This window comes from Nestor notabilis, unplaced genomic scaffold (assembly GCF_000696875.1).
Source record: "Nestor notabilis isolate BGI_N333 unplaced genomic scaffold, ASM69687v1 scaffold10929, whole genome shotgun sequence".
Taxonomy (NCBI): domain Eukaryota; kingdom Metazoa; phylum Chordata; class Aves; order Psittaciformes; family Psittacidae; genus Nestor; species Nestor notabilis.
Genome location: NW_009944161.1, coordinates 1 through 8,383, shown reverse-complemented (window position 1 = coordinate 8,383; position 8,383 = coordinate 1).

Sequence of the window (8,383 nt, the reverse complement as noted above, 5' to 3'; positions counted from 1 at the left end):
ATTTTTATTCACATTGAATAATATCTAAATCTGTGGGTAACCCTTTAGTCTGATTTCAGTGGCATTGCTTACAGAGCAGGCAACTTTGCAATATGAACATGGTAACAAACCCTGAAATATATGTGAACAGTATTTCCTGGTATAAAATACTGGGTTTTTAAACCTTCCTAACTAATTGTCATTTGAAAGTGGTTATGAAAATGTTTGTCCCTGAGGCAGATACATTTTGAAGAAACAATTTTCACAGAATACCTTCAGTGTTAAACACACATGTAGTGACCTAGATATCTCCCATTAGATGCCCCAAATAGCATGTACCTATGGACTCCATCCTGCAGATGTAAAAAGAACAATGTTTAATTTGTTTTACGGAGAAATGCTACACGTTTAACTGAGAAGTTGGATTTGATTGAGAATTTGAAAAATTGTAAATAAAATTCATATTTGTATGAGGCTAATTTGTTGCAGTGGGGGTTTTTTCTTAGTGATTTTAAATAAGTGCTCAATTTTTCTTTTGATAAATGTATTGGTGATTGGGGGGAGGAGAGGGTGTTGGTTTGGTTTTACTGAGAGTCCCATTAACGCATAGTACTTCATTTGTTTTTATTCTGGAGAGCTTGAATTAGTACCTTGTTCACATCATTCTTGATTTAGCTTTGCTACAATGCTGGGGCATTTTGAACAAACGTCAGAATGACTCACTGGAATTATCTTATTTTCTGTAATAAATCACTTTCATCTGAAGGCTTTGAAGAATGTACATTATTGTGAGGCAAGTTTTTTCCTCATGTAAAGCTTTCTAAGTGTGGAAAGATGTTTGTCATTGTTCCCTTTCACATATCACACTTGTCATTTGATATGCATTGAAACGTGGGGGGCTGACTGAGCTTCAGATGCTGCAAAGGCTTGTTCTGTTTCCAAAGTAAAGTCCATTTTCTGGACAAGTTCAGCAAGTATTGCTAGTAAATCATCTTTCAAAACAGGTTCCTGGAGAGGATGCCGGAATTAGTTACAGTATCTTGTGTTCCACTCCCTATCTAAATGCCAAATCAAGAACTTGTGGCAAAGCTTGGATTCAGCCTAGGGAAGTCACAGTTCAAGTTTGGGACACAAATACCTTTTCAGTGACTCTTTACATTAAATACTTGCTGCAGACTAAAGTTAATCACGGGTTTTCCTGTTAGGATGAGGTTTTGCTTCCTTTCTGAAAAGTGAATGTTTACTGGCCTGTTTCACTCTCCTGCAGCTATTGACTGCAGCAATTGTCCTGAGGAAGTACTGCACATTTCCCATAAATTTAATATCAACAGCTTTAATCTTCCTGTAGCTGTGATGAGGTTTTTTGTGGGGTGTGTTCTGTTGGTTTGTGGGGTTTTTTGGCTCTATCTCTTTCATTCCCTACCTGTGGGTTTCTGAAAATAAGCAGCTGGTAACTGCACACCCCCAGGACATCAGCTACAATTCAGTTGCCCAAAATATGGTAAGTACTGAAAGGACAAGGGAGAAGTCTGTCTTACCGCTTTGCCAAGTCACTGAAAGTATGGAGAAGTAAGCAGATCGATAGCTAAAACTCTTTTCTTTCTGTCCCCTTAGGATTTGACTACTGTAGTTAGCTTTCCTTCATCAAAGTTAATTAAAGACCATAACTACTAGACTTCATACAGAGAAGTTTTATAGCAAAAGATTCTTTTCAAGTCAATATATTTGTCCAGTTGAGGCTTCCATTCACATCCATTACCACACTATAGATTTATCTGGCACATAGTAAATTTGGAGAAGAGAATGTAGTATTCACTAAATTGAAGTATTATCTAACAATTCAGATAGACAAGACTTCCTCTGTGGTGGAGTAAATCAGTGACTCTATAGTCAGTCACACTTTGAGAAAGGGCATTTGGGGAAAACCAGAGTTAACAAAATGTCTCTAAACTGGAAAGCCATGGATTTGACAGATGGATCACTTGCTGGATAAGGAATTGGCTGGATGGTTGCACTCAAAAGGTTGTGGTCAATAGCTTGATGTCCAAGTGGAGATCAGTGACAAGTCATACTCCTCAGCAGTTAGTGTTGGGACTGGGGCTGTTTAACATCTTTCTCTGCGACATGGATTGTCGGATTGAATGCACCCTCAGCAAGTTTGCTGACAACACCAAGCTCTGTGGTGCAGGTGACACACTGGAGGGAAGGGGTGCCATCCAAAGGAACGATGCCATCCAGAAGAACCTTTACAGGCTTGAGAGGTGGGCCAGTGTGAATCTCATCAATTTCAACAAGGCCAAGTGCAAGGTCCTGCACCTGGGTCGGGGCAGTCGCAATCACGAACACAGGCTTGGGGAGAATGGATTGAGAGCAGCATGAAGGAGAAAGAACTGGGGGTGTTGGTTGATGAGAAGCTCAACATGAACCAGCAGTGTGCACCTGCAGCTCAGAAGCCAACTGTATCATGGGCTGCATCAAAACGAGTGTGACCAGATGGCTGAGGGAGGTGATCCTGCCCCTCCACTCTGTTCTTGTGAGACCCCACCTGGAGTACTGCATCCAGCTCTGGGACCTCCAACATAGGAAGGATGTGGACTTGTTGGAGTAAGCCCAGAGCAGATCTCTTATGAAGACAGGCTGAGAGAGCTGGGCTTGTTCAGCCTGGAGAAGGCTCAGGGGAGACCTTAGCGCAGCTTCCAGTACCTAAAGGAAGGCTACAAGAAATCTGGAGAGGGACATTTTACAAGGGCATGTAGTGACAGGACAAAGGGGAATGGCTTTAAACTGTAAGAGGGATTTAGATTAGATATCAGGAAGAAATCCTTCACTATGAGGGTGGTGAGGCACTGGAACAAGTTGCCCAGAGAAGTGGCTGCCCCATCCCTGGCAGTGTTCAAGGCCAGGCTGGGCGGGGCTTAGAGCAACCTGGTCTAGTGGAAGGTATCCCTGCCCATGGCAGGAGGTTGGAATTAGCTGATCTTTAAGGTTCCTTCCAATTGAAACCTATGATTAGTTCCTCCTTGTGACCAGTTTGCATCATATTATAAAAATACCAAAGAAAAGATGCAAGCTAAAATAGCTCACTTTAAAAGATTATTCTACATTACAGTCATCAGGAGCAAAAAAAATAAAAAGATGAAAAGATGAGTCACTGTATTTTGAATTTGAATGAAATACATTTTTGCTTCTCCAGGTGTAGAAAACTGAAGCAAGAACAATTAGCAAAAATGACTGTCTTAAACTTGTCTTTTCTGTAGTCAGTTAAGAAGGACCTTTGACAGATACAATTAGAGGAAGTGGTTCTGGTGCACCAGATGAGAAACAAAGACAGGAGCAATGAACAGGATAGTGAGGAAGGTCATAAACAGACATCTAATTTCTGCAGTGTCATGGCAAGGAACAGAAGTGCTCAGTTCTGCTTTCTCTTGCCTGGTATGTTGGGCAGCAGTTATAATTCTGACTTCTTCCTTCAAAGAGAGATGTTGCATTTGAGAATTTGCCAAAATAATAGAAAAAATATTTTGCAGTGTTTTTCTAGACAATTCACTAGTAAGAATAACAGTTTCCAAAGGAAACTGATCTCTGCTTTTATGGTTATGTTTCCTGGCGTTTGGAAAAATCACACCTATGAACTGGCTTTCTTTGGCTGAGGTTATCCTCCAGGAAGCAACATACAGAGACCCTAGAATTTTGATGCCCAAGTAAAACAGCCTTTGTGGTCTCATAGATTTTTAGAAGGTGAGTATTTTATTGGACCCTTATTAAGCCACTCTGGGATATGAATAGTCAAAAAAGCATAGCATTCAGGTTTCTTAGATGCTCTTCTGCTGGGTGCCTGGTCTTTATTCTTCCTTGGTTGTGCTGTCTGTTGAACAAGTTCAAGGAGCAAAAGGCATTTAGCCTTATGACTGAGAACAGTCACTACATTTGTTGCTTTAAAAAGTAGGATGGTCTTCAGCAAATGTGACAGCTTTGACTGCCTTTTTTCATGTCACAAGTGTGGGGCCCACGGCTGGGTGCTAATGGGCTGCAGCATCACTTCAATGTATAAAGACTGGCATTAGTAGCTTGGATGCGGCCCAGTACTTAAGATTATGGAGAGTATATTTACAATTGTACAGATGACATGGACAGGATTCAACACCCTTCATAATCTTTCTTTTAGCCTAGTTTTACTACAGGAAACCAATGGGGTGTTCTTGCTAGTTTTGGAAAGCATTCACAACTGAAAAAAGCCTTTAGAGATTAGATTTTAAAACACCACCACTTGTTTGTGCCTGTAAATCCATCTCATAAAAGCAGTCAGCACCAGACTGTTCAGAAAAATACTTGTGAAGTCTTGACAGGGTGCACCTGAGTATTCTCACAGTTAGGAGGACTTTGCAGGTATAACTACATGTGGATGATCTGATTCTATTGAATGAGTATTAAATTCCAACTGCACACAAGAGGGGTGTGAAATCCCATGTGAACAGTTGTTATGGATTCTTTATATGAATTGTGGGGAAATGCCTACTGAGTATTCAAAATCCTTCTAACTTTCTGAATATAGGAAAAGATAACCATTCACTCCCTTTTGCAGATCCAGAGTTCGGCTCAAACTGACACAACTTTACAGATTCTCCAAAACCGTCGGCTTTTCCAGCATTACTGGAAGTCGGTGGTATCCTTTCTGTTGACTTTCTTGTATTGAAAATGTGGTTTATGATCCAGATTTTCTTCCATGGAGGAAAGTTGTCATAAATGGAAAATATGATTAACAATGCATCGTTATTAGCTGAGCTTTCTCCACATTGTTCATCAGCAGCCTCTAGTTTTCTTCACAGAACATCTTTATTATTTCCCCAAAAGCCTATTTGTTTGCACCTCCCGCATTTTGAGATACAGCTCTGCCTCACCAACTTTTATTTGAAGCTTAATGCATTAAAAATCTTTGGGTTAAGAAAAAGCTGAAGACTGAGTGATGATAGAAGGGCTTTTCAGAAATAGGAAATGGTAGGAAGAATGTGAAAATAGAAGCAAACGGAGAGTAGGAGTAAGATGGGATAATTACAGCAGAAGATAGAAATTAATAACATTTTATTCTGAGAGGCAGCAGTTAAAGGTTTCAGGGGGAGGTGGGTGTGTCTCAGGAGACACTAAACTGGTTGTGTCTTTATTATAATGACTTTTAGAAGATGTCCTCAAAGTCTTTTGAATGTTCCAAACTTCAGTCATTCATTTCTTGCAAATATAATCCTTAATTTGCTGAATTATTTATTTTGGTAAATAACAGACGTGGATTGGATTTTCTTCAGGGTTCTTAATCTTAAATCAGTTATATTAATCATTAAGCTAGTGAGAAATCTCTTTGATCATATTTGTGTGATAGCTACACTAAACAAGACATCCCAATGTTTAGATTTCCAGAACTATTTGCTTTGCTGCAGACCACAAAAGCCTTAGCATAAGATTCAACTTCAGCGTTGCTATTGATGGCTTTCTGCAGTATCTCTCACAGAACTACTGGGAGCTAAGCACAGCCACTTGCTCACCCAAACCCCAGCAGGATGGGGGAGAGAATTGGAAGGGTAAAAGTGCAAAAGTGCAAAAACATACAGATTTGAGACAAAGACAGTTTAATAGGTAAGTAAAAGCTGAACACAGAAGTAAAGAAAAACAAGGAATTAATTAACCACTTCCATGGTCAGGCAGATGTTCAGCGATTTCCAGGAATGCAGGGCTCCATCATGCCTAATCGTTACTTGGGAAGACAAACACCATCACTCCAAACATCCTCCCTTCCTTCTTATTCCCCCAGATTTATATGCTGAGCATGATGCCAGATGGTGTGGAATATCCCTTGGATCATTTGGGATCAGCTCTCCCAGCTGTGTCCCTTCCCAACTTCTTGTGCCTCCCCAGCCTGCTTGCTGGGGGGGTGGGGCAAGAAGCGTAAAAGGCTTTGACTCTGTGTAAGCACTGCACAGCAGTGACTAAAACATCTCTGTATTCTCAACACAGTTTTCAGCTCAAATCCAAAACATGCCCCACATCAGCTACTATGAAGAAATTTAAGTCTCTCCCAGCCCAAACCACTACAACAGTGCAGAGTCAGCCACTGGTTACAGAGCAAGGATTTGTTTTAAACTGTGCCAAGGGAAGGATAAAAAGAGTAAAATGTTTTGTGGGTGAATGAAGGTTACAGAGACAATTTGGAGCCAGAAGCCTCATTGCAGCAGCAACACACATTCAGAGATGACTAAGCATATGGGATCAGGACATGGAGCTGTTGGAGCAAGTCCAGAGGAGGGCCACGAGGATGATAAGAGGACTGGAGCACCTCCCATATGAAGACAGGCTGAGAAAGTTGGGGCTGTTCAGCCTGGAGAAGACAAGGCTGCGTGGAGACCTTATAGCAGCCTTCCAGTATCTGAAGGGGACCTACAAGGATGCTGGGGAGGGACTCTTCGTTAGGGACTCTAGTGGTAGGACAAGGGGTAATGGGTTCAAACTTAAACAGGGGAAGTTTAGGTTAGATCTAAGGAAGAAGTTCTTCACAGTGAGGGTGGTGAGGCACTGGAATAGGTTGCCCAAGGAAGCTGTGAATGCTCCAACCCTGGAGGTGTTCAAGGCCAGGCTGGACAGAGCCTTGGGCAACATAGTTTAGTGTGTGGTGTCCCTGCTCATGGCAGGGGGTTGGAACTAGATGATCTTAAGGTCCTTTCCAACCCTAACTATTCTACGATTCTATGATTATTTCTGTCCCACAGGTGGTATTTCAGGCCATTCCTTCCAGGGACAGCTGAGCTGTGAAATATCAAATATTTACCAAACATACATAAATACAGCTGATGTGAGATTATCTTGTTCATCCAAACAGACTAAATAAAAGGACTGCTTAGACAAAATGCCATTATCTACCAATAACCTATTTAATGTGTTTAAAACCACCTGTGGGATAAATTCAGTTTTCCTGGGCACAGCATTACAAGACCTGACACTTAATTACCTTACTAGTTTGGGGGCTTGCAGCTCTGACCTGGACATGAAGATACAGGTAGGAAGGTTTAGACACTTAAGATTACGATCCACAATGTCTAAATTAGCCGGGAGGAAATCAGTAGAGGGGAAATGGAGCTCAAGACCAACGGCATCCAGAAACAGAGGTAAAGAGGATTTTGATCCATGTCAGCTCTTCCCTCTGCAATACACAAAAAAAAAGGCAACTGAGTACTCTAGTGTTGCCAGTCTGCTGTGTTGTGGCAGGGGGGGGGGGACGGGGGACCCGCCCCTTTTTTTAGGAATGGTTTACCACTGCCCCTAGCACAAGAGCATGCTTGAAGGCGATTATCTAGGTCTCTCGTATAGAAAGTCATTTTGCAGAAATAACTAAATATTCATTGACCAGGGAGAAACAGAAAGTCACTGGTTTAGGTTGGCAGTTTTGGCAACAGGCTGGGAGAGTCAGGGTGAAGCCTCTTTGGCAATAAATACAGAATAATTTGTGGATGCTGTTCCCATCTGGGAAGGCATATAAACCTGTCTGCTGCACACCACATGACTACATTGTCTACAGTGACCAAAGGAACCTCTCCTCACTTAACGAAAGTCACTTCCTTCCTGCATCTTTGTTCCCCAGCTCTTCATCTGAATAATCATGTTGCTGGAACTCAGCTGTTCCTGGCTCACCCATATCATTGTAATTAGTTTGAATTCCCATCACAGTACCTTGGCCTCTCTCTTTCTACTGGCTTTAAATGTGGCAGACATGGTAGGTGGAGGTTGCCCTTTCCTGCCCATACAGCCAGGCATAGCTGCTCCACAAGCCTTTGGCATTTCACTTCGTTGCTCTCTGCTCTGCTTTCCCAAATGAATTCTGACCTTTTCTATTACTGTGTGGAATGATGAATCCTGGTGGGTGTCTGTCCCACCACACAAAAGGTGAGGCACAAGACAAAATTTGGGATGATCAGATACAAAGGCAAACATCTGGTACAGCTCTTCTACCCACTGGGAGAGACGGAACATCACCTTGCCGATGGGAAGGTGTTTTCCAAATCTAATGTCATCTGTGTTTCCGATCGTGTCCACATGCACCCTCTCACAGCCCTCAGAGACAATGTTCTGTCTTCTGAAGGCATCACCACTGACCTGGAGGAGGTCGAGGGGATGAAGATGCTGGTGCTCAGCAGTTTCAGGCACTCGCTTGAGCAGTTTCACTGCTGAGTGTGCAAACCGATGTTACTGGAGGAGAGGAAAGGCCACAGAAGGACGATGCAGAGCAGGTCTTCCCTCTTCTTCTCCAAGCGTTTAGCTCATTTTTCAGTCATGATACTATTTCCCCCGTTTTCCGTGTCTGTCTTCTGAAACCCACAGGCCGCCTCTGCCAGCGGGGGCCACGCAGCCCTGTCCGAAGCCCACC